The 25642-nt window shown below is 42.2% G+C and overlaps 1 protein-coding gene and 1 non-coding gene across 2 annotated transcripts in view; one reads left to right on the top strand and one right to left on the bottom strand.

Moving 5' to 3' along the window:
• The window catches only part of NEK11 (NIMA related kinase 11), a 288150-nt gene that overhangs the window by 257267 nt on the left and 5241 nt on the right, over positions 1–25642 (top strand).
• LOC128058278 (U6 spliceosomal RNA) lies at positions 12366–12469 on the bottom strand. Its single transcript, XR_008200430.1, has one exon. It is a non-coding gene; the product is annotated as a U6 spliceosomal RNA (small nuclear RNA).

Below are 25642 nucleotides of genomic sequence, written 5' to 3'. Positions count from 1 at the left end.
TCCTGACTATATTACCAGTGCTGTACATTTTATCCCTGTGATTAATTTCTCTTGTAACTCAAAGTTTGTCCCTCTTAACCTCCCTCACCTATTTCACTCATTCCCCTGACCCCCTCCCACATGGCAGCCACCTGCTTATTCTCTGTATCTGCAAGTCTGTTTCTGTTTTGTTACATTTATTCACTTGTTTTTTAGATTCCACATATAAGAGAAATTACATATTATTTGTCTTTCTTCCTCTGATTTATTTCACTTTGCATAATATTCCAAGGAAATTCTATCCATCTTTAACAAGATTTCCTTCTTTTCTATGGCTGGGTAATGTTTCATTATATATATATATATATATATATATATATATATGGAAATACAGATAATATATGTATGTTTATATATATGTATAAACATCTTATTTATCTATTCATCTATCCACTGACCCTTAGATTGCTTTCATATCTTGATTTGTAAATAATGCTGCAGTAAACATAGATGCATATATCTTTTAGAATTAGTGTTTTGTTTTATTCAGGTAAATACTTAGTAATAAAATTGCTAGATCATATGGTAGTTCTATTTTCAGTTTTATAAGGAACCTCATACTGCTATTTATAGTTGTAGTCCCACCAACACTGTACGAGGGATCCCTTTTCTCCACATCCTCACCAACACTTGCTATTTCTCTTTGGTAATAGCCATTTTGAGTGTGAGGTGATGTCTCATTGTGGTTTTGAATTGCATTTTCCCTGATGATTAGTGATGTTGAGCATTTTTTTCATATGTCTGTTGGCCATCTGTATGTCTTCTTTTTTTTTCTTTTACTTTATTTTACTTTACAATACTGTATTGGTTTTGCCATATATCAACATGAATCTGCCATGGGTGTACACATGTTCCCAATCCTGAACCCCCCTCCCACCTCCCTCTCCATACATCTCTCTGGGTCATCCCAGTGCACCAGCCCCAAGCATCCTGTATCCTGCATCGGACATAGACTGGCGATTCATTTCTATATGATATTATACATGTCTCAATGCCATTCTCCCAAATCATCCCACCCTCTCCCTCTCCCACAGAGTCCAAAAGACTGTTCTATACATCTGTGTCTCTTTTGCTGTCTCACATACAGGGTTATCATTACCATCTTTCTAAATTCCATATATATGCATTAGTATACTGTATTGGTGTTTTTCTTTCTGGCTTACTTCACTCTGTATAATCGGCTCCAGTTTCACCCACCTCATTAGAACTGATTCAAATGTATTCTTTTTAATGGCTGAGTATATTGTGTATATGTACCACAGCTTTCTTATCCATTCATCTGCTGATGGACATCTAGGTTGCTTCCATGTCCTGGCTATTATAAACAGTGCTGCAATGAACATTGGGGTACACGTGTATCTTTCAATTCTTGTTTCCTCGGTGTGTATGCCCAGCAGTGGGATTGCTGGGTCATAAGGCAGTTCTATTTCCAGTTTTTTAAGGAATCTCCACACTGTTCTCCATAGTGGCTGTACTGTATGTCTTCTTTAGAAAAATGTCTATTCAGGTTCTCTGCCCATATCTTAATCAGGTTGTTTGTTTTTTGATATTGAGTTGTGTGAGTTCTTTGTATATTTTGGGTATTAAACTGTTAATAATATTATTAACCACCAGGCCCTGGTGGCTCTGATAATAAAGAATCTGCCTGCAATGCAGGAGACCTGGGTTTGATCCCTGGGCTGAAAAGATCCCTTGGAGAAAAGAATGGCTACACACTCCAGTATTCTCGCCTGGAGAATTCCATGAACATAGGAGACTAAAAGACTACAGTCCATGGGGTCACAAAGAGTCTGACAAGACTGAGTGACTAACACTTTCACTTTGGGCTTCCCTGGTGGCTCAGAAGGTAAAGAATCTGCCTGTACTATGGGAGACCTGGGTTCAGTCCTTGGGTCAGGAAGATCTCCTGGAGAAAGGAATGCCTACCCACTCAAGTATCCTTGCCTATAAAATTCCATGGACAGAAGAACCTGGTGGCCTTCAGTTCATGGGGTCACAAATAGTTGGACATGACTGAGCAACTAACACTTTCACTTTCAACCTTATTGTATATGTGATTTGCAAATATCTTCTCCATTCAGTAGATGTCATTTTATTTTGTAGGCAGTTTCCTTCACTGTACAAAAGCTTTTTGGTTTGAGGTCATCCCATTTGACTATTTTTGCTTTTGTTTCCTTTGCCTGAGGACACAAATCCAAAAAAAAATTGCTAAGATCAATGTCAAAGAAAAATTGCCTATGTTTTCTTCTAGAAGTTTTATGATTTCAGGTCTCACATTTAAGTCTTTAATCCATTTGGAGTTTATTTTGGTATATAGTATGAGAATGCAGTTCAGTTTGATTCTTTCAAATTTGGCTACTGAGTTTTCCCAACACTGTTTACTGAAGAGGATGTCTTTTCTCCATTCTGTATCCCTGCCATATTTGTTGTAGATTAATTGACCATGTAAGTATAGGTTCTGGGCCCTCTATTCTATTCCATTGATCAATGTGTCTGTTTTCATGCCAATACCATACTGTTTTGATTACTGCAACTTTGTGGTGCAGTTTGAAATCAGAGAGCATGATACATCCAGCTTTGTCCTTTTTTCTAAAGATTGTTTTGCCTATTTGGGATCTTTTGTGTTTCCGTATACATTGTTTATATTATTTGTTCTAGTTCTATGAAAAATGCCATTGGAATGCAATAGGAATCACATTGAATCTGTAAATTGCCTTAGGTAGTGTATTTTAATATTAATTCTTCTAATCTATGAACACAGTTATATTTTCAGCTCATCAACTAGGTCTTTCCACAGACTAATCATGCTGGACATAGGAATAGATTTTCTCAAGCACATCGGAGACTTCTCAGCCTCTGTTTTGCTGTTCTGATTTGCCATGACTTTGGAGCCCTGCTCAGTTATAGACCCAGCCTGGATGACAGCACAGGCAGGAAGCTGAGCTCATGTATTCCTGTCTCACTCTTATCAAACTGTACATTCTCATCAATATCAGGGCAGAAATGAAACCGACAAAAGAGATTTCAGAAAAGGCAGGGGGCCTTTGCCTTTGCATCATCTCACAAGAGGAGGGAAGAAAGGATTATTTTCTAATGTATCTTTCAACAGCAGCATTCCAATCCCAGGAAATTATGATGTACATCACAGAGAAAAGCAGAGAACCAGCTGAGATTTGAGGAGAGTGGGGCAAGTGAGAGAAAGCAGCTTACAGAGGCATAGGTTGCTGCCCAGGCACAGGGCTCTGTCTCCCTTGTCTCTTGTTCAAGTCATTGGTCTTGGACAATTTTCCATTAGGCCATCATTGTCCCCTGCTGCTGCAATGCTGCCAGACTCTCTGGAACTCCACCAGGCCCCTGGATCCAGGAGCCTCAGGACAGCTTGCAATCATGCACCAGATTTCCACAAGTCTCCCCAACTCTATGAGATCAGAGGACTTCTCACCACAGAAATTAAAACCTTCTTTACTTATCTTCTAATCCTGCAGCTCCTACTTTGGAGCCAAGTTCCAGTCCCAGTTTATATCAAATTCTAAGAAATATGGACCTAGCCCTCGATAAGCAGTGTAAGTCCTTATTGCCTTCAGTAGCAGAAGGCAGAAGAGAGAAATGAGACACAGTCTTTGTCTTTGAAAGACTGAAATTTTACTTAAAAATTTATTCTCTAACTCTCTGTTGAAGGGATCTGAAAATCAGACTACCAGTTGACACGTATGCATATCATGTTGTGCTGATCAGACTCTAACTCCTGAGAGAAGTTTATTTAATTCATATTTACATTAAATGAAATATGCAATAAACCTAATAAAATAATATATATAGAAAATGAAGATCAGAGAGAAGTGAGGGGCAGTCAAAGTGTGACTATTGTTGCTATGGCTGAGTGTGAAGTGTGGTCCTGAGCTTCTAGGAGACCAAGTCAAAACAGAGAGACATGATATGGTTACTAGTTCTCGTTAGCAAGAATGTGACTGTTACTGGTTCCTCAAGGGAGACGGAGCTTTTGTGTTTAGTTTCATGTAGAGCATATGGAGGGATGTTACATCCTCAACAATCTTTATGCAGGAAATGCAGATGGGAAGTTCATAGAGGTGGCTTCTTTTGGTGATGGTCTATGATGAACTAGACCACATAGTCTTCCAGGGGGTTTAACTGTATTTAAAAGTAAGACTAGAAGTACTTAGAGAAAATTTACAATCTGTTGATTTTAATTAGAATTAAATGTTTCCTTCTTGCATTTTTTTTAAAATTAAAAATACGTGACCCTTGAAGAAGAGTTAAGAGCAAAACTGAAGACAGATTTTGATTTGAAGTCTCTGAGGAATAAATGACAGGGATGCCCTTGGCTGATTTGATGAGTGTGTTTCCCTACTGCCATGGATTAATTAACTATGTTTGACTTTCTATTTTTATGGTCAACTCCTAATAAAGAAGTGTTGAAGTACAATCACTAGTTTAGATGTTCAAAGAAAAGCAGGCCACCCAACAGTAACTCAACATGGAGCCTCTTCAGACTTCAGGAAGGGATTCTGCTGGGTTGGTTTGCCCATGTTCAGGCTTTTTCCATATAAGACTTATTATATTATGTATCTATAATAGCTGAGAAAGTCTTGGCATATTAAAGCATGAAGTGTTTCTTAACACAGAACTGTCTAAAGGTCTCTCAAGTATTTGTGGAGTGTGATCAACTTTACTTTTTGGCATGTGAACAGTATGAATGAAGAAATCTGATGGCTAAATGCAGGGGTACAGAGGACAAGATAGAATGAGCACAACAAATTTCTAGCTCCTTCCCTAGGATGTGGCAGTTACCTTTCTGCAGCATGACTTGTCCAGTCTGGTCTAGTTTTTCTCCTCCTTGTATGGCATATATTTTGTTGGTGGGCTTCTGCATGTCCCACTCTATTCTGGACTGAGATGACGTATTCTTTGTATCAGAACCCTTTAACAATTTGTAAAACTTAATTATATTAGCTGCTAATGATTGGTAAGATCCAACTTAAGTACAGTCACTATGGTCTAGTTTTTGTAATTCGTACTTCCTCTATGCATTCTGTACAATGCTAGGTGCTACTGAATTCCTCCAGAATGCTTTTTGCTGTTTGCTTGGCCTGTAGCTTTCTGGAATATTAGGACCCTTGGTCTCTGTGAATATTTTACCTGCCATGGAATTGGGGAAAACATTTTAAAATTCACTGGTATACATTCTTTCCTAATTGAATTTTTTGGGGAAACCAAAGCAACACAAAGTTAGTCTCTGAAATTGCTACTTGGATTACTTTAAAAATTCATAAAAGAGTCATTTCCTAGTTAGGATGCAGGCTAACATTGATCTCCTGCAATCAGAAGCATGGACATGATGCTTATTATGAGACCCCATCAAACAAGAAAGGAAGACCAGGAAAGGGTCCTCATTAAAAACAGCTTCCAGACAATGAGGTTTCAGTACCCCTCAAATCATACCAAGATTCTTCATAGACTAGGTTATTTGGGTATAAGACAAGTGCTCTGTAATTTGTACATGTGTTTGTATGACACAATTTTTTGCCTAAGTGGAAGGTGGTGAGTAAACTAACTTAGAAGGTTTTTGCCAGACAGCCTAAAGAGTGTTATAAAGAAAATGCCCCTCATGTTTTGAAAGGCAGATATGATTTTTGCATCTGTAAGACTTCATTATTGCATTTGTCCATGGAAAAAAGAAACGGAGATGATCTAAACAGGATGCTTTGATTCCTTGGCACAAAGATTAGGTATTCAATGAGTACATAAGGATAAGTGAGTGGATGGATGAATGAAATATAGGGACATAAACAAATGAGTTTCTTCCTTCCGGTATTCCCAAGTCTCCAAAAGATCACTCACTCATCTATAATAATCCCTTGGGTGGACTGTGATTAGACTTAAGGAAAATGGGCTTTAAGGGCAGTTTTCAGACAACCAGAGGTCTGTTTTCTCTGGATAGCATGTAGGGCTGAAGTAAGGAGAAGGGCTTTCATGTGAGGCTTGATACGAGGTGTTCATAAGAGAGAGTGGGGCCTCAAAGATGACTTCTCAGGACTAGATGGGGAGAAATTTCATAGACAAATTCACTGATGAACATCTTGCTATTACATTCTAAACATTGTATTGTTTTTTATCTCTTGCATCTCATTGTTTTTAATTTTTAACTTTTACTTTGTATATGACACATATTCTTTCAAACTTAGAAGTGAAAAGCAATGTCAGAGGCTCTGGCATATTTGCACCTTTTGAGTGTCAACTGCAGCAGGATGTTTTTTGGCTGCTTCTGCACATCAATAGAAGGAAGTACAGTCTGTATTATCTGCAGGAAAAAAATGACGAATACAGAAAATACAGGAGTTGTGTAACAACATAATGGGGCATCTCAAGCAGTTTGTATCTTCCAAACTGTGCTTGAGAATGATGTTTCATTTCTTTAAGCTGCTTTTGTCAGCACCCCTGATGCAATGTCTGTAAACATTGACAGCCCAGCCGTTGCATCTAGCTCCACAGCCTGAGGACCACAGAGCTTCTTCCTACACCAAGGTTGGAGGGAAGGAAATACCACTAGCCCTGTTAACTACTTTCCTCCTTCCACAAATTCTGCTGTGTACAATGGGGTTCTGGGGATCCCTCAAGCTCTGTTTACATGTGTTGGGAGCTGTGTCAGCCCTGGAAATTTGGCTGGAACTTCCAGATCAACTCTGTGACTTACCTGCTCTGTAGTTTTGAGTGACTTGCTGAGTTTTCTGAGCCTCCCTTTCCTGCTTCATAAAATGGGAAAGATAATGTTGCCTACTCTCATTTGTTTCTTATGACTTTTGACCTAAATTTGATCAAGCACATGGAAGCCCACTGTTGCTTTCCAAGTTGTTGGCTGAATAGTGATGAGTAAACCCTGTTTAGGAGCATGCATGCAAAAACAGAAGTATTAAAGAATGTGCCAAGGTGGCAGATGTTTGTCACTTAGAAGGAACACTGGAGACCAGAATGAAAAGCACAGTGCATGCAAATCAGTAAGGTCCAGGGATAGATGTACTGGAGAAGAGGAGAACGCAGCAACAGTTGTAAGTTCAGTTCAGTTAAACCACTGGCCAATTCAATGGATGCCCACAAAGACCAGAGAGGCTTTAAACTTACTTTTTATTTTAAAGAACTGGCTGGTTAATCTTAGGAAAATACTAACCTGTCATAATATGATAACCAGGTCACTGTCACCCAAGGAGTTATGAGTTTTGCCTGTAAAATTGTAATCACCTGAGAAAAGGCTCTTAAAGCCTAAAATTGAGTGGGGAGAGAGGGAGTCAGATGGGGCTTTGTGATTGCACTGAGAAGGAGACCTGGGTATAAGCTCTGACTTTTTGCCATCAAACAGCTCTATGACCTTGAGCCACAGCTTTGCCTCTTTGAGATTTAACCTCATCATCTATGACTGTGGATAACAATGCCTGTTATTACCTGAGGTAATTAGGTCCAGGGCCTGGGACACAGGAGAAGGGTTAATTGTAGTCATGTCTGTGTCCAGCATCCAGGGTCTCCTCCCCCACCCCACATCAGCAGCACCTCCTGCCACACTGATGCCTGTGTCCAGCCACTGTCTAATACTAGATGCTGACTGGAGTGGACTGTGTGGGCATGTGCCATCTCCAGACTGTGAAAACTGAAATGGTTCTCATGCCATCAAGACAATGTAGCATCTCTGTAACCTGTTGATATTTAGTCTGGAGGACATGCAGTATAGCTTTGAGCTCACTCTGCAGATGACAGGAATGTCCTCTAAGCCTCAGCCTGTGGACAGAGCAGACCTATAATGCAGGGATCCTGAGGACTGATCCAGGCAATTTCCGGGTAGTGTGGGATCCGGGCAGGTATGGGCTGCAAGGATCCTTCCTCTGAAGAATCTGCTCATAGCCTGCCACTGTCTCTCTAGAAGACACTGAATATTTTTCAAATGAATGTTCAGCCAACTCAGCCTATAACTGTAGCTTCTACATCTGTAACAAGCACCACAAACTCAAGTTGATTCCTTCCAACCTCAACTAGGGGCAAAGGTGATTCAGCCAATAGTCTCCGGATCCCTATGGTGCTCATGCGTGCCTGTTCCAGGATGGTTCAAATAGGAAGACAAAAAATGAGAGGCAAGAGAAATAGACAAGATTCAGGAGTTATTTCCAGTCCTCACTGTCGTAAACAAAGCAACGCACCTGACATCTTTCACGCAGTGTTTCCCTGTGTGCAATCTTGCTGTGTTAAAGCAGCGTGAACGAAAGGTTCTTGGGAACTTGCCTGAGCAAGACTCGTGCAGCACATGACTGCCTCCTGCAAAAACAGGAGTGTTTGTTCCGGTCAGAGTGTTGCCTCCTGGGCTGACATCTGAACAAGCAGCACTTTAGCATTATGCTTTTCCTAAAAGTAAATGAATTACTGGGAATTTTCCCACTCATTTAAAAGTATTTCAAATCAAGGTGCATTTACTTTGTAGTCCACTGTATAGGGAAATAAATGTCAACTACAACCCCAACATTGCTGGCATTTATTCTGCTAACGACATCGAATTCTCTTCATCTAACCACGTGAACAGAGGAGCCTGGCTGGCTACAGTCCTTGGGGTCATAAAGAGTTGGACATGACTTGGCAACTAAAACAACAAACCACACCTGGTGTCCTGGTTGTGGCTCTCCAGATTCCTCTCTGGAAATCCCTCTCATTGCTTTAATTTCTCACTGAAGAAATGGTGAAAAACTGCGTATGGTGTGGTGTGTGGGTGTATGTTCATGAGTGTGTAAACCTGCTTGTGAGTGTGTATACACTGAGGAAGTTGTTGTAGAATTCTGTAATTACCACCTCACAGCCTATTCATTCCCATTTCCTGTTAGAACGTGGGTAGCAGTGGATGGAGGTGGAAGATCACAGAACAACTTTTTCTTGTGCTCATCTCTGATGCCTTGGTAAGGGCCAGGTAGCTTGACCTACAGCTGATTTAATACCAAATCACACAACAGATCACATAAGGACATCTTCTGTGTTCAGAGAACACTTCTTGGGAAGGACCCCTGCCCAGCCTCTCCGCCAGCTTGTCCATAGGTAGGGCCTGTTGAGAGAAGGTGCACACCAGTTGCTCTAGTGGAGGGAGTGTAATACTGAGTTGTTAACCATGTATTAGGGAGCCAAGAAGACACAGGGGATACTGGAATATCTCAGAGTAGCAAGTGCAGGAAATGGTTGCCCCCAAGGTTGGAAGAGTAGGAGGAAGAGCTTGGGATATGAAAACTCAGAAGCCTGGAGGAGGGGCCCTGGGCACAGAGACTCAGACATTCAGGGGGGGACTGCTGGGTCACTCACGCTAATAGCTCTGAGCTTGCAGAGGGGCCCCGTAGTGTGGTGCCCAGGTTGCAGAAAAAGAGAGTGCCAGCTTCTTGTGCTGGGGTCTCTGAGGGTTTACAGGAAAGTTGGACAGGTTGGAGAAACCAGAAGTGCATTCACTGGCTGCTGGTGAATTCACTAGTGGGTCAGCCTGACATTCACACGGATGGGAGGGAAGTTCTCCCGCTCACCTGTCTCCCTCTGGCACCCCCTTCTGGCAGAGCCTAGTAGAAAGCTGCTGGCAAAGGGAAAATATGGTCAGCAGAGACATGGGCTCAGCATCCCAGTGCAAGTAGGAAAGAGTGGGTTTGAAACAGAGGCAATAGTTTTGGTACTGGTGCAGCCTGCCAGCACACCCATGAGAAAGGTGCCCTTGGAGCAGACCAGGGTTATGCACTTCTTGTTCCTCGATGAAACCTGAGCCGTTCCTTCAACATCCTTGGTGGAAAAGGGTCTTGACATTCAATGGTTCTGAAACAAGCCTTTCTCTAAGCTCCCGTTTCATATTTCTTTTAAATCATCCATATAATTGCATAAAGATGTGTATGGCTTTTGATGTGTTTATATATAAAGATAACTCTCAAAGAGTTGTCTGTTTTCTTTTGTACACCAGGTAGGTAATTGTTTTGTGGTTGTTATAAACATAGTTTATACATCCTAATTTCTTGAAAAAGGAAAGAAACATTATGCCTCTCTGATTTTCTACTCATAACTTTTTAATGCAAATGAAATCATGAATCAAGCATAAACACAACCCAATTGCTAACCATCATATATTTTAATGATCCTTAATTAAAGCAAAATTTAAAGTGAATAACAAGCGTATTAGAAATTTTTCTCATGGATCCTTGTGTCTATTACTCAGAAAGCTGACTCTGAGTATCCGCCAGGCTTTAGAAGAATATACCATTCACTTACACAGAACCTATTTCTTAGATACAAATACTTTTCTAAGTATAAATAAACACAGAGGATACATTGAACAGCTTCATCAGCTTCATCAGCACAAGTTCTTAAGACTTGTGCTTGTTCAAGTCTTGTTCTCTTGATTATGTTTTGAAAAGGAGAGCAAGCATTAGCTAGTTTCCCTAAGGCTTCAAACTAGAGCTCTTATTTGTAGTGTGTGTGTGTGTGTGTGTGTGTGTCTGTGTGTCCTCAGGTATCATCTGGGCTCCCTATCCTTGCGCAGAAGCTGAGAGAGGTAACAGCTAGCCCTCCAGCATCACGCATTGTCTGCTTGGATCAGGGAGGTGAAGAATGTTCCTGTCAACTGCAGCTTGTGAATTTTTGAAGTTAGCATTTAAACTCCTCTTGATTTACAAAGATTGATGGCAAGGAAACAATCGCACAGGAAGACTTAAAATATAGCAGTATCCTGGTTCCTAAACATAGATTAGCACCCTTAGCTTTGCCGAATGTAACACTTCAGAAGATATCTTGGTGGAATATGGGGAGGTTGCAGAGAAGCTTGCAAGTAGCCCAATCCAGGGGAAGTTGCAGTGCTCTAAGGCCACATGTTAATTCTGGGCCTTCGGGCAGTAGTCCTACCGTGTTCATCTCACCTCATAAAGTAACAGGCAGGGCCTCTGTCCCTCCAGCTGCAGGCTGTGGGCAGACTGAACCAAAGGCAAGTGATTGTTGCTTAAACCCTGCACAGAGTCAGCGACATCAGGTATTCTTCGAATCAAGGAAATACTGAAGGACTCTGTGTGACAGAAGTTATTACTGACTTCTGGAGATGAAGCAAATAGAATATGATCTGATTTAAAGGTAAGGGTTCCTGTAGGAGTGGGGGAAGTAAGCATAGGTTTCATGCAGCATCTGCTTGGCCCCCTTGCTGTGATGGGCCCCACTGGAGCTGGTGGATGAAATAGCAGTGACAGGCTGAGCCTGCCGTCTCTTTGTCACCTTGTAACACTTGCAGGGGCGCTCCTGACTCTAACAGTAATGCTCACCCCCTCCCCACTGGTTGCTGCTGCTGCCCCTGTGGTTTCTGGCAAGAGGCTTTGTCAACTAAGTGCTGTTCCTCAAAGTGTGATCCCAGACCAGTCGCATAAGTGTCACTTGCAAGCCCATTAGAAATGCAGAACCTCAGGTCTCACCCTAGACGTGCAGAATCAGAATCTGCATCTTAACAAGGATCCTCCCTGAATCCTTTCTGTGCCCAGGAAAATGAGACACATCCAAACTGTCCCGCCCAGCTTGCCCATACTGCAGATTTACTTCTATGTACTGTATTCCCCACAACAGTCTGCTCCCAAGTTTCATTCCTGCTTTCTCAAGATACATTTGACACGCAGTGTTGTTAAGGTTAAGGTGTATACTAGGTTAATTAAACTGGTAGGTCATGAGTTCAGTGTGACTCTCATGCTATTGCGGCCGACATCAGCAAGCCAAAATCTAAATTTGTATATGCCTCAAGGTTACGAAATTGAAACTCAATGACAGCTGAGCACAAACCACCCATCAGGCTTGAGGCTGAAGCCGATCATCAATCATTTCCTCACTTTGCTTTCACCTTTTCTCTAGAGGGTCTCTCCCTGAGCTCCCGTCAGTGGAGGGCCTTTACCACTTGTAATTTAACACCACTCCATTCAAATCTATTTTTGCTCAATAAACTCTTAAAATTTTTAATATGCCTCAGTTCATCTTTTAACATGTACAGTGTGATGGTTTGTACATCATGATTTGACACAATTACCACAATAAGATTAGGCTTCCCAGATAGTGCAAGTGGTGAAGAACCCGCTGGCCAGTGCAGGAGATGTAAGAGACACGGGTTCAATCCCTGGGTCAGGAAGATCCCTGGAGCAGGAAATGGCAATCCTTGCCTGGAGAATCCTATGGACAGAGGAGCCTGGCAGGCTACCGTCCATTCGGTCACAAAGAGTCAGACACAACTGAAGCGACTTAGCCCAGCACACCACAATAAGGTTAGTGAGCACATCGTCGCATCACAGTTACTGTAACATATGGAATACTTCATGGAATTGTATATCATTCTCAGACAGGGGCCACGCTGACTTCCTCTGTATGGGTCCAGTTTCAGCATCTGTCCTGCCAGAGGGAGCAGCCTGCTCCAGCTAAGCCTGTTCCCTGTTTTCTTCTAATTCTAATTCTAATTCATGAAGGAACATGACCTTCACTCTAATTTCCTGCATGTCTCTCCTCCCATAACATGGTGGGAAGGAAGAAAGGAAGGGCAGGTGGGAGGGAAGAAAGGAAGAAAGATGGAGGGAAAGGAGAGAAGGAGAAGGAAAGAAGGAAGAAAAAAAAGGCAAGAAGGAGGGAAGGCAGAGTGGGAAGGGAGTAGGGGAGGAAGGAGGGAGACCCAGTTTTCATGGCACTGTGCATTGCTGGAGCTCATGAACTCTTGTTTCAAATACACCCATGCAAATATATCCCATCCATTATTTCTATTTTAAATGAAGAGGTGCCCTTATGCAGTGTTCAAGACAGCGTTCATTGGTGTACCAATTTGGAGCGCAACTTACCAATGTCTATTGGAGTTCTTGAAAAGAACATTTTCTTTGATCCAGCAGTATCAGAATTTATCCCATAAATATAATTGCATAAATGCACAGAAATATATGTCAACAGTGTCTGTCACAGGACTATTTAATAGCAAAAGGCTAGAAATAGCTGAAAGTATCAATACAAGTTGTTTTGAAAAAAGCAGTGCATGTCTCTGCAACAGAATAGTATCCCAGCACAAAAAACGAATTGAGGAAGTTTTGCATTTGCTTCTGTGGCAAGCTCTCTAGATAATGTTGTTAGCTGAGAAAAAGAAGGTGCCAGACAATATGCATATTGTCCCATCTATGTGTGATTTTAGTGTGTGTGCACATGCTCAGTCCCCTCAGTCATGTTTGACTCTGTGCAACCCCATGGACTGTAGCCCGCCAGGCTCCTCTGTGCATGGGATTCTGTAGCCCGCCAGGCTCCTCTGTGCATGGGATTCTCCAGGCAGGAATACTGGAGTGGGGTGACATGCCCTCCTCCAAGGAATCTTCTTGACCCAGAGATCAAACCTGCATCTCCTCCATCTCCTGCATTGCAGGTGGACTCTTTACTGCTGAGCCCAGGGAAGCTTGTGTACATTTATAAAACACAATTAATAACGTATTGTATTTATATCCAAAGGAACTCTATAGCCATTACAAACACTGCTTTGGCAGAATTTTTAATACTTGGGACATCTTTGTAATGTGATGCTAAGTTTAAAGGGTTTTTTAAAGTTTAAAACAAAAGCAGGACATGTGTCATGATTTTTCTCCCCTTCCTTCCTTGAACATTTTCCAATGTTGTTAAATATTCCAAAAGAATATTTTCCTACTCTTGGATTTTTAAGTTGTTTTCAGTTTTTCCAGCTTGTACGTAACATTTTTTTTTAACCAAATGCTGTTTTTGAATTTCAAAGCCTTTCTGAAGATAAATGTAATTACTTGTTCATAGGTTATAATATTTTGTTATAATTATTGGCTCATAGGATATGGCCCTTGATATTTATTGCTAAATTAGTTTCCATAATCCACAAAGATTTTTAATGTAATATTTTCAACTTTTGTTAATGTGATTAGTTACTAAAAGCCATCATTTGTTCTACAAATGTTAAATTTTGCCGTATAGCAGTTACTGACACCTACTGTCTGCCAAGCTGCCTTGAAGACACTGGGCACGTCATCACAATTAAGGCATGGTCTCTCCTTCGAGTCAGGGCTTCCCAGGTGGCGCGAGTGGTAAAGAACCTGCCTGCCAATGCAGGAGAGGCAAGAGACATGGGCCAGGGAGATTCCCCTGGAGAAGAACATGGCACCCCACTCCAGTTTTGCCTAGAGACAGAGGAGCCTGACAGGTATGGTCCATAGGGTCACAAAGAGTCACACAGTTGAAGCAACTTAGCATGCACTCCTTACCTTCAAGTCAAAGTGTGATCCTTGGACGAGCACACTTGAATACATAATTAGAACATGATGCAGTTTGGCCTATCATAGAATTATGCCCACCATGCCATGGAATACAGCAGGTGCCGAAGAATTGATGCTTTTGAACTGTGGTGTTGGAGAAGACTCCTGAAAGTCCCTTGGACTGCAAGGAGATCCAACCAGTCCATTCTGAAGGAGATCAGTCCTGGGTGTTCTTTGGAAGGAATGATGCTAAACTGAAACTCCAGTACTTTGGCCACCTCATGCAAAGAGTTGACTCATCGGAAAAGACTGTGATGTTGGGAGGGGTTGGGGGCAGGAGGAAAAGGGAAGAGATGGCTGGATGGCATCACCGATTTGATGGATGTGAGTCTGAGTGAACTCCGGGAGTTTGTGATGGACAGGGAGGCCTGGCGTGCTGTGATTCATGGGGTCGCAAAGACTTGGACATGACTGAGCAACTGAACTGAACTGAAGGTGTGACTGTGACAATTAACCAAGAAAGGGAAGAGATTCTTACCCTTCACTTTGACTTCACTCCTCTCCTTTCATTCTAACTAAAGAGTGATGCTGATGTAGGGAAGGGGGAATGTTTTCTTTTCTTACTCCTATCAGAGTTCAAGTATTAACTCTACCTGACTGTAGAAAGAAAGTAGAAAAGAAACTTACTCCAGTTTGTGTGTCAGCTATCTATATTTCTGTGTCACCATTTATATATTTCACAGATTCAGAAGGTTATAAGCCTCCTTCAAGGACACATTCATCCTAAATCTGTAACCAAACTTCACCTTCCCACAGCCCATGTTCCCCTGCCTGCTTAGAATAGAAAGGTGGTGGTCTAGTCTTCAAAGCACTTGCCCAACTTCCAAAAAATATCCCCAAATAAAAGAAACAACTCAGGACTTCTGTGGTGGCTCAGTGGTAAAAAATCCACGAGCCAAAGCAGGAGACATGAGTTCAATCCCTGATCCAAGAAGATCCTACATGCCTCAGAGCAACTAAACCCATGTGCCACAACAATTGAGTCTGTGCTCTAGAGCCCAGGAACTGCAACTACTGAGTCCACTCACTCTAGAACCCATGCTCTGCAACAAGAGAAGCCACCACAATGAGAAGCCCAAGCATTGCAACTAGAGAGGAGGACACACTTGCTGCAACTAGAGAAAAACCCAAGCAGCAAAGAAACCCAGCACAGACAAAAATGAATAAATTAATTTAAAAAAAATTGTTTTTAAGAGACAACTCAGCCTCCACAAATAGCACTGTCAAACCTCTGAATATTTCTTATGTCAAGAAAATCTTAAGTGAAACATCCTAACTAGTTTGACTAAATGAAATTGCCAATATTTAACTTTTTTAACCTGTAAAACTGGCAGTTTCACATAGTTCAACTAAAACCTGCAATTTAATTCTTTCTGTTTCTTCCCAAGACACTACTGATTATACACATCTAATATATTTTAGAACTAATCAAAACTTCATTTCACAGCAAATGATTTCTGCTATATCTGTCCCAGATACAAAGAAAAGGTGGGAAAACTATTAACATAGGTTTATGCTTGCTTGTTACTTTTTAGATCATCAGTAAGATAAAACTGGAATAGAATATTTCCCAAATTGAAGGGAGAGAGGTTTCCTGCTTATTTAAGCAGGGGGGCTTCTAGCCGATGCAGAATTAGGAGTCAGGCAAACATGGGCAAGCAAACCCAGCAAACTACCAAACAGATTATAGTTTCTAGTCTCCAACCCAAACAAGGCTGGTGTCCTCCTCTTAAGACAAACACGATGCTGAGAGTGTGTTATGAATCCAAGATTATTACTAATGTAAAGCTGCACATCTGAGATTTAGGGAGAAGGAGAGAGAGAAGAGATGAGAGAGAGTCAGCCTGAAATTGATGAAGACTCCCATCATGGAAGCATTACTCTTATCAGATTTAAACTCATACTGTAAGAAATTTAAGTTCAGTAATTCTGTGGAGGGTGTGGTATGGGAAATGATGTCTCAGAGCTTAGAAAGCTGGCCTGATCCCATAAAAACATCAGAATTTTCTTCAAAACTTCATCATAGTTTGAAATGCTTTATGGAGTCCTCCTATTCAAAATGTAATCCATAGCTCCAGCCCATGTTCTCAGATTCTAAAGCGCACATGAATCACTTGGAGTCTTCTGAAAGGAAAAATCTGATCCGGTAGGTCTGGGTGGGTCCTGAAAGCCTGCATTTCCAACCAGCTCCAGTGAGGGGTGATGCTGCAGGCGGGATCCTGCTTCCAGGGAAAAGTACCCTTCTGACAGCCTTGGTTCCTCTTGCTAAATTGACCATCTCCTCCTGTGGGTCACACACGGAGCGCTGAAGTCAAGAGGCACCGGTCTCCCTCAGTGGCCTTGCTCTCTCTTCTTTCAAATCTTCCTGCCTATAAAACAGGGGCTATCAAGCCTAGCTGAGGATAAAATCTTTGACTTTCCCAGTAGGAGGAAATTTGGAGATGATCCTAATTCAATCCTTTCCCTCCGCCCCCCAGCCCATCTGTATCTTAAAGCCAGAGCCTGAGATATTGCGGACCGAGTTTGCAGCCATCCCATCGGACCTGGGAGCACTCTGCAAGATAAGGGCCTCTTGCAGATAGTTTCAGATAAGTGAAAGTAACTATAAAGCCATTGCTCAAAATTACTCACAAACCTCACCTTAATGAAGGCTCTCCTCCTTTGGGGTTAGGGCAGAAGACAAGAAACCCAGTGTTTCCTGGCAGGAGGCTATAGGGGAATCCCTCCCACCTGTCCCTTTCCACAGCAGGTGAAAGCACAGGGCAAAATTGGTCTGCCCCCACCTGTCAAGGGCAGGTGTCAGCTTCAGTTATTGTTTTGCAAATTCATTTCAGTCCTTTATTGGTTCTCAGCAGAGAATGAGGTGTGATTCCCTGATCTCAGCTGTTTTTCCTCGGGCCTGTGGCACATTGGCATTCCTGGGCTCATCTCCTCCCTCCTTTCCTCTCTGGAATGCATGTCTCGTTGATGGTAAATATACTGTGATAAACCAATCTGTAGTCATCAAGGGAGAGGTACAATAAAGGTGACAAGTGAACATGTTGAGCTACAAAGTGATGAAAATCATGTTTTATTCATGGAGAACTATTTCAATTGGGACATAAAATTATGCAAATCAAATGTAACTATGTATGTCTTGGAGTGGGGGAGGGGTGGAGGGGGAGTCAGGACTAAAAGAGATGTTCTCATCTAAAGAGTCTGCTCTCTTTTGTCGTTTGTAGTTGCTATAGCACCATTTTGAAGTCCAGTAGGTCCCCTTGTCATTAAGGTCCTCAACGACAATTTAGCCAGTAAATTTCACATCACATGTAGGCGAACATATACTATATTATCCAAACCAGAACCCTTTTGACAATGGAATGGGCGCCACTGGTGACTGTGCTTCTATGTCAGGCAGGCACTGAGACTGTCTCAGGTTAACCAAGACACAGCCCTTCTCACTATGGGCAGTTTCTACCCTGGACCCAATAACTTTCTGGCACTGAGACGTGAATCTGTCTCAGAAAAATTGCACCAGACAGAAATCAAACAGGTGAGGAACTTTACTCAAGACTACTGCGATAAGGGAGAGAGACTGACCTCTCCTTGAGTACAACAGGGACGGCTGGGGATGTGTAGCCAGTGAGCAGGAAGGAAGTCAGTGGACAGAAGATTGCCAAGGGGAATTGCTTAGGTGTGAAGGGCATGGGAATCTTTGCTAAACTGGGCCCAGTGGGACAGAGGCTGCAGCCGAGGACAAGGCCTCCTTGAGCAGAAGATGGACACAGAGAAGGCTAACTAAAGTTTAATCAAGGAGAGAATTCTTACAGAATCTAATCAAATGAAAGGCAGCTTTTAAAATTCATTCTTCTCCAAGGAAACCTGTAGTTCCCCAACTATAACAACTTACTCTTGTTCTGAGGAATTCTCCCAAACATATTTATGTTCTAATTTCTTTTCCTTTGTGATTTCTTTTCATTTTCCTTTGCAAATCCAATTATTCTTGTGTTTGATTAGAAAATCTGTTTAATCTCCTGCTCTTTGCTTTGACTCCGGCAAAGCTAGGATGAAACTGACTTTTGAAAAATTAAGAAAGTGGTTTGAATTGACCAAGAGAAGCACAGTCGTAATTCAGCCAGGAAGGACTTCACCAAGTGGTCCACGTCTCATGGTGCCTTGTCTACTGGAGATTTGTTTATTTTATGTTTATCTCCCATGTATGTCCATCTTCGCAGAGGCCAGTATAGAGTCCATTCTTGAAGCTCAGTGCTCACCACTGGGGAGGCCCCTCCCCCATCCTGGAGTCACTTTCCTCACCTATAAAATGAAGGCATTTGATTAGATGACTCCTTGTTACTTTGCAGGACTTTTTAAAAGTTCTGTAATTCTATCCCTCTCTAGATTGTATTTTCTTATAAAATATCCATCTTGGATCCATTCTAAAAGATAGGATATGAATGATGGTAAGTCATTCTGAAAATAATTACATTATGTAGGAACTGTCTCTGAAAGGCTTGGTTTTGCACACACACACACACACACACACACACACACACATATATATTGTAGTTTGAAGTAAAAACAATCCAAAAAGGGTTTTCACAAATGTTCCCAGCAGCTTTGTTAGTGTAAGTGGTAGTGAAGGGGTGGAGGTAGTAGAAACAACCTGAAATGTACTTCATCAGGATAACAAATTCAGAATAGTCATGGGCTGGCACAAACAGAAAATCAGCACGCTCTGGCAGCACAGGGGGCAAATATCAACAATTTTAGCAAAAAAAGGCAAGAAAAAACCCAAGTATGATACCACTTATTGGAAGTGTAAAAACATACAAAACAGCCCTACTTATTTTTGAGGGATACATACTTACATATGTAATAAAAGTATTTTTTTTAATGCTTGTTTATGATAAAACACCAGATTCAGAATAGTGGTTACCTCTGGGGGTTGGGAAGGGATTATAATTAGTGAGAGAATTCAGAGCTTCAGCTTCATTTGCTAATGCTTGAATCCATAAACTGGGAGTTGGATATGCTTGTTCACTGTATTATATTTTACACATTTTTGTATATCATAAAATGTTTTATGACATCCTGTAATAATGTTCGGAGGGTCGTGAAAAGCCATGGCATTCATTTGTTTATAAAGATTAGAAACTGAATGTCAACAAGTTGTTACAATTTTTTAGTATCAAAGGTTAACAGGGATTTAAAAGCTCCTTACTACCTGCCCCTCAATTATAATATATCAAGCAATCAAAAATAAAACACACAAACAACTTCTGGTGTACATGTTGCCAAAGGAACTACTGGTCAGGTACCAGTGTCTTGCATCCCAACTTCTTACATTTCTAACTAGTATTGCTGTTTACATATACTTTTTGGTGTTTTGAGAAAAGTTTGTAAAAACATATATCAGAAGTGATGTATAAAATTGAGATTAGAGGACTTTCCTGGTGGTACAGTGGTTAAGACTCCATGCTTCCAATCCAGGGGTCATGGGTTCCATCCCCAGGTGGGCAGGGAAGTTCCGTATGAGGCATGGAATGGCAAAAAAAAAAAAAAAAAAGAGAGAGAGAGAGAGAGAGATTGGATGCCAGATGATAAATTGAACAGTTTACCCTGCAAATAAGCATCAGCTCTGAGCTTCCAGGTGGCCTGGACAAGAGGAGAAACCCTCTGAGTCAACAAGAACCAGCTTAGTAGGAGAGTTTTCTTGGTACTAAAATTTGGGGAAGAATTAGTCAGAAGGATCTTTATATCAAGGGCACTGAAGCCTTGTGTGGTGCTCAAATCTCTTGATTTGCCCTTGACAGTGGCTCCTTGTGATTCACTTACTTCACAGAGGACAAGAGTGATCTGGTTATAACAAGGCTCAGATCTTGTCGGCCCTTCAAAGGCCCCACTGCATACAGGTCAAGGCAGGACCCCTTCCTCATCCTCCAAGCTCTCTGTCCTGCCTGAGCGTCTGCCCTCACTGCCTGTCATTCTGCTGCTCTGAGGCTTCCATCACCCCAGTCTTCTTTCCTTCCACGCAAAGCTTAACCTGTCTGGCTACCTCTTCCCTCAGTTGGGAATGCCTTGCTCCCCAGTGAACCTGGCCACCCAAGTCTCCATTCGAATGCCATTCCTACCACTGCCCCCCCAGAGAGGCTTTCCTTAATCACATTGACAAAGGCAGCCTCCCTCCTAGTCCCATCCCTAGGCCTCAGGCAAAAAGGCCAGCACTGGGCCTGCCTGATGACGGTGCCCCTCTGGTCATCCTCCCAGTAGCCCATTGGGCCAAGGGGACTGGCGTCCTCAGAGCCTGGGTCTCCTAGACTGTGCCCTGGTCACCTGGGACCCTGCGATTCTCTGCCCAAATGACCTAAGTTCATTTCTAGAATCTGTGGGCCTCTGCCTTAGGCCCTCCTCCCATGGGTGGTGTGTGCTACCAGTTCGCACTGCCCTAAGTCTCAGGTGGCCACAGGGTGGCTGGCCATCTTCAGAAGGCATCAGTGGCTCTTGGACATAGGGGCTGAGGTGTCAGGCATAAGTGCAGGACCTGTCACAATAGGAGCTGGAGCCAGCTGGGGAGGGAGGGGGCAGGGGCAGGGTGTGCATCTAGGGATGAGGGTTGTGGTTGGCTCACCCAGCTCTGCCGTGTTCCAGTGCAGACCTCAGAAGTCTGAGAATACTGAAGCTGGCCTTCTAGGTCTCTATGAATTTAATTTGTCAGGGTAAGAAGGTAGGTCATATTTTATTTAACACTTCGTGAGCTTGGTTCACAACTTATAAATATTTTGACACACGTGGGCCTCCATTGGTCTTCTGGCTACATCTCCACAAATGTTAGAGGCGGGCCTTGCTTCCTCTACCTGAAGGTTTGTCAGAAAGATGTGGGAGTTAGTTCAACCCACAGGGCCTGGTGGCCACAGGCCCCCTAGAAGCACATTTTCTGCCTCCTCCTTGCTAGGGGATTCAAGCCATCTTCTAGGCAGCCGCGATCTCACTCTTCTGTTTCCCTGTTTGTTTCATTTGCAGCAAAAGGCAAAAATCTGAAATTACCTTATTTCTTTATTTGTTTTATATTTGTCATTTTCCCACTTAAGCATGAGTTCTGTGAGGTCATGGGCTTATGGCTGCATCTTAGAACTTGGCAAGCACTAGGTGCTTATTAAAAATGTGCTGAATGAGTAACACTGGGGCAGTTTTGTGGCTGGAAAATGCTGGATACAAAGATGACTAAGAAAGGCCCTTAGCGGGCCCCAAGCCAGGTAAAGGAGTAGACCAGAAAAGAGACAAAAGTCCTTTGCTTTCAGTTTCACATTCCTTAAGAGGCTAATTAATCTGGAAACAGGAAATGTGAATGTAGCCATTATTGGGGGATTTCTACTGGGAGAGAAATAGTTTGCAAACCAAATCAGTGCTAGGCAAGAGGGAGACTTTCTTGTTAGACCTGAGAGACAGGACAGGGCTAAGGGAGATTGGAAACCTGATGATACAGCAGGTGGTGGAAACTCACTCCTTCTCCCTGAAGAGAAATTGCCTGTGGTCTTTCTAGGCAGAAGATGGTGTCAAATATTTTCTGCTGTTAAGCTAAAAGTACTGTTCAGAACAGAGGCAAAAATCCCCTGGATGCTGCTCTCTGCCTTATTTCACTCCCATGGCAGAGAGTGACAGGTGCAGAGCAGCCTGTGCTCCTCACTCCCTCCCTCCTTCACCAAGGCCTCCTGGTGGAGCAGGCTGGCTCTCAGCACTCTCTAGATGCCCCAGTGTGAATGTATGAAACAGACACAGCCACTAGCACATAGAATTCTTTTTTAAAGAACAAGGTTCCTGCCTTTTCACTCAAAGAAATATGAGGTCATTTTTATCCAAAGATGATAAAGCCAATCCACTTGAAACAGGGATGAAAATAAAATAGGAAATACTCAAAACTACTCTTTATGCCAAATGCAGACTTAAATTGAAGAAAGTAGGGAAAACCACTAGGCCATTCAGGTATGACCAATATCAAATCCCTTCTGATTATACAGTAGGAGTGACAAACACATTCAAGGGTTAAGATCTGATAGACAGAGTGCCTGAAGAACTATGGACAGAGGTTCGTGATTGTACAGGAGGCAGTGATCAAGATTATAGCCAAGAAAAAGAAATGCAAAAACGCAAAATGGTTGTCTGAGGAGGCCTTACAAATAGCTGAGAAAAGAAGAGAAGCTAAAGGCTAAGGAGAAAAGGAAGATACCCAACTAAATGCAGAGTTCCAAAGAATAGCAAGGAGAGATTAGAAAGCCTTCCTCAGAGATCAATGCAAAGAAATAGAGGAAAACAATAGAATGGGAAAGACTGGAGATCTCCTCAAGAAAATTAGAGATACCAAGGGAACATTTCATGCAAAGATGGGCACAATAAATGACAGAAACGATATGGACCTAACCGAAGCAGAAGATATTAAGAAGAGGTGGCAAGAATACACAGAACTGTACAAAAAAGATCTTTATGACCCAGATAACCATGATGGTGTGATCACTCACCTAGTGCCAGACATCTTGGAATGCAAAGTCAAGAGGACCTTAGGAAGCATCACTCCAAACAAAGTTAGTGGAGGTGATGGAATTCCAGCTGAGCTATTTCAAATCCTAAAAGATAATGCTGTGAAAGTGTTGCACTCAATATGCCAGCAAATTTGGAAAACTCAGCAGTGGCCACAGGACTGGAAAAGGTCAGTTTTCATTCCAATCCCCCAAAAAGGCAATGCCAAGGATGTTCAAACTACCACACAATTGCACTCATCTCATATGCTAGCAAAGTAATCCTCAAAATTCTCCAAGTCAGGCTTCAACAGTACGTGAACTGAGAACTTCCAGATGTGCAAGCTGGTTTTAGAAAAGGCAGAGAAACCAGAGATCAAATTGCCAACATCCAATGGATCATCGAAAAAGCAAGAGAGTTCCAGAAAAACATCTATTTCTGCTTTATTGACTATGCCAAAGCCTTTGACTGTGTAGATCACAACAAACTGGAAAATTCTGAAAGAGATGAGAATACCAGACCACCTGACCTGCCTCCTGAGAAATCTATATGCAGGTCAAGAGGCAATAGTTAGTCCTGGACAAGGAACAACGGACTAGTTCCAAATTGGGGAGTACGTCAAGGCCGTATGTTGTCACCCTGCTTATTTAACTTATATGCAGAGTACATCTTGTGAAATCCCAGGCTGTATGAAGCACAAGCTGGAATCAAAATTGCCGGGAGAAATATCAATAATCTCAGATATGCAGATGACAACACCCTTAAGGCAGAAAGTGAAGAGGAACTGAAGAGCCTCTTGATGAAAGTGAAAGAGGAGAGTGAAAAAGTTGCCTTAAAACTCAACATTCAGAAAGCGAAGATCATGGTATCTGGTCCCAACACTTCATGGCAAATAGATGGGGAAAAAATGGAAACAGTGAGAGACTTTATTTTCTTGGGCTGCAAAATCACTGCAGATGGTGACTGCAGCCATGAAATTAAAAGACACTAACTCCTTGGAAGAAAAGCTGTGATCAGCTTTTCTAGACAACATATTAAAAAGCAGAGACATTACTTTGCCGACAAAGGTCCGTCTAGTCAAGGCTATGGTTTTTCTGTATGGATGTGAGAGTTGGATCGTAAAGAAAGCTGAGAGCTGAAGAATTGATGGTTTTGAACTGTGGTGTTGGAAAAGACTGTTGAGTGTCCCTTGGACTGTCCATCCTAAAGGAATAAGTCCTGAATATTCATTGGAAGGACTGATGCTGAAGCTGAAACTTCAGTACTTTGGCCACCTGATGTGAGGAACTGACTCATTGGAAAAGATCCTGTTGCTGGGAAAGATTGAAGGCAGGAGGAGAAGTGGACCACAGAGGATGAGGCATCACCAACTTGATGGACATGAGTTTGAGCAAGCTCTGGGAGTTGGTGATGGACAGGGAAGCCTGGCGTGCTGCAGTCCCTGGGGTCGCAAAGAGTCAGACACGACTGAGCAACTAAATGAAATGAACTTGGACAACTGGGGAAGATTAAATGGACTGGAGAATTAGATGACAGTAATGTATCAGTGGTAATTTTGTGATTTTTATGGTTGGTCTGTGGTTATGTAAGAGAGTGTCTTTATTTGTAAGGAATACACACACAGTCTTTATTTGTAAAGAATACACACAAAATACAGGAGAAAAAACATCAGGTCAGCAAAAAGGCTAGAGTCCAAAAAAGGGTTCTTTGAACTATACCTGTAACTCTTCTGTAAGTTTGGGATTGCTTCCAACTAAAATAATATTTAGAATGTGAGCACATTTTTGTGTGCCATCCTTGAACTGATTTTCTGATGGCTCAGGTGGTTGATAAAGAATCTGCATTCAGTGCTGGAGACCAGGGCTCAATCCCTGCAATGGGAAGGTTCCCCTGGAGAAGGAATGGCAACCCACTCTAGTATTCTTGCCTGGAGAATCCCATAGACAGTGGAGCCTGGCAGGCTACAGTCCTTGGGGTTGCAAAGAGTCAGGCATGACTGAGGGACTAACACTAAAGAACTACATTGACATAGCCCTCTTCTTTACAGCCCTGGGAGAAAGAGAGGGCACACAGAGCAATGAGTAGTTGATGGGAAAGTAAATAGAAGTGATAAATATATTGTTTACAAATAACAATTAAACATGAGAAGAGGCTAGTGAAGTTTGGAGGATGAGAAACAGGACTTAGAGGAAACAGGAGAGAGAGTAAGCATAGTGCTCCCCCACAAGACACTCTTTCGGCTGGAAAATCAGCCAAATACATACTGGGTGGTTTCTCCAGGCAGCTGGAGCTTCTTTAGAACCATTGGAGGCTTCCTTCAGCTCCCCGAGTCTGCCACTGTCTCAGCAGGATGGTGATCCACCCAAAGAGCACCTGCCTGCAAGCGAAGCATCTGGACTAAGATGATATTTAGGGTCCCTTAAACACTTAAAATACTTTGAACAAGAGGATAAAATTGAATAAGGATATGAAGCATGGGACAAAATAGATGAAAAGCAATTGAAATACACTTTTTTCCATTTGAGAATGTAAGTTCTTTTTACTTGAGTTATCCGCCTAACTAAAGGGATAGTTTCTCTGTTTGATAAAACTAACCCCCTTTCCCCCTTAAACAACACAGGAAACACTCCCTTCCCTTTTCAAATCTTAGATAATAGCAGGAAAGACCCCTGAAATAGAATATTCTGTTTTGTGATTCCTAAAATACTAGAACACATCACTGCAGGAATATTACAGCCTGTTTTCTGAGTGTCAGCGAAGATTTATGCTGCAATCTTACAACA

This window comes from Budorcas taxicolor, chromosome 1 (genome assembly GCF_023091745.1).
Source record: "Budorcas taxicolor isolate Tak-1 chromosome 1, Takin1.1, whole genome shotgun sequence".
NCBI classification, from domain to species: Eukaryota; Metazoa; Chordata; class Mammalia; order Artiodactyla; family Bovidae; genus Budorcas; species Budorcas taxicolor.
This window is presented reverse-complemented; position numbering and strand designations above follow the sequence as displayed.